This window comes from Eutrema salsugineum, unplaced genomic scaffold (genome assembly GCF_000478725.1).
Source record: "Eutrema salsugineum unplaced genomic scaffold, Eutsalg1_0 scaffold_742, whole genome shotgun sequence".
Lineage (NCBI taxonomy): Eukaryota > Viridiplantae > Streptophyta > Magnoliopsida > Brassicales > Brassicaceae > Eutrema > Eutrema salsugineum.
In genome coordinates this window covers 1,300-2,989 of record NW_006256456.1, presented here as the reverse complement: position 1 = coordinate 2,989, position 1,690 = coordinate 1,300, and the positions used below count along the sequence as shown (strand labels likewise).

General features: G+C 37.2%; 1 pseudogene; it reads right to left on the bottom strand.

The window, feature by feature from the left end:
• Window positions 1-1,690, bottom strand: part of LOC112082766 — a 3,697-nt pseudogene that overhangs the window by 789 nt on the left and 1,218 nt on the right.

Here is a 1,690-nt window from a genome sequence, read left to right as displayed (position 1 = left end):
TGGTGAGAATTCTAAGCATGACGAAAAATTATGCGAAACCTGCTGCCAAGTAGTATCAAAAGGAGGTTGCCGACGCGCATCACCTGAATCAAAATCTAAAATCCCATAATCCCTCAGACGAATCTGCACAGTATTCAAAAACAGAATTAAGGAAGCAAACAACTCAATGTATATGATTGCCAGTAAAAAAAAATTACTGTGTATATATGCTTTGTGTTAAGCTCTATTAAGTCTGTCGCACTAACCCGAAGAAAAGCACGAATTCTTTGCAAATTTCCAACAGATCCACCAAGAGCAGCCTAGAACAAGATTAGAAAAACGGGATGTTATGAGTATTAACGCAGTTGAACTCAGACTGAAAGATCAGGGCACCTTTTCAGTTGACATTCTTGAAGTTATTATTTAAATAAATGCATGAAGAAAAATGTGACATGCGTCATCAAGAAAAATGTTACATACGTTAGCATGCACACGGAAAATAAATACAAGACAGAAACAAGTACTTGTGTAGGATGACTTTGAATTGTATCCATTATATGTTTCTCATGCCCACATTCCAAGTGGCGCCTTGCACCTATCACGAGGGACATCCTCTTGGAAACACCCTGTTGTACTGCTGAATCTTCACCCGTCATGGCCTATTTTTACAGATTGTTAAAGACCTTGAAAATGTAAGAACAGTCCTTAAAGGTACCTTTTGTTATAAAATGAGAGTTCCAATTAAAAGATCACCTGAATAAGTTGCCATAGTTTCTGCACGTTGACTGATTTTCCACGAGTCAAATCAATTCCTAGACTTTCATAAGCACCCTTGAACGATATTGCAGGCTATAAAATGCATGAATGGGAAATTAGTAGGGAAGAAGCCAAACAAATCTGTAGATAGTCAACGAGGGTAAATTAACGCTGCACTAAAAGCAGTCATCATCATAAGGTGTAGCATGTACAGAATTCTTAAACAATCCAGCTGGACTTCTGAAAGCAATAAAGGAAATGCATAATCTTCAGTTGCAATTATCAAACAGGACGTCGTTTAAAATGCAATCAAAGAGGTACAGGAAGACCATATCATGAATGGCAAGCCTCGTTCTCTTGAAGAATTTAGTTTCTTCACAACCTCTGCATAGACATATGCTTTCTTCTCATGAATTGGTTTTTGAGCCAGAGACGCAAGTTCTGTTCCAGGCTTTGAAGATCCTTGAGGACTCAATGCCACAGGCACTAGTTGACCACCATGAGTGTCTCTGCTTGTCTCGATCATCTTGGTCTTAGGTATCATTGAGATTTTGCTAAGACTTTGAAGAAAGTCACGCTTTTCTTTTCTACAGTCCTCCTGCCAGAAGAAGATTTCACATTGACTATGTGAGAAAGGACACAAAATAATTCCGAAAAAAATCTTCTTAATTTGCAATAGCCAATAAGCACTCAACCAGCTTCTAACGAATCCTACGTCAAGAGTTTCCAATTCACAATCCATATACATTTGTATGGATAAAGAAAATACTCCTTCGTTTCACAATTACGGTCACATGCCAATATCATTTTCACATCTTTGTTTGAAAATACATAATGAGAAGAAACAAAAGGCGAGAAAGATATACTCTACAAGCATTAGACTGCAATGATTGAAGGAAAAAGATACGACGAATATAAGTAATATGGAAATCAAGTCAAAAAAATTGATAGTAGT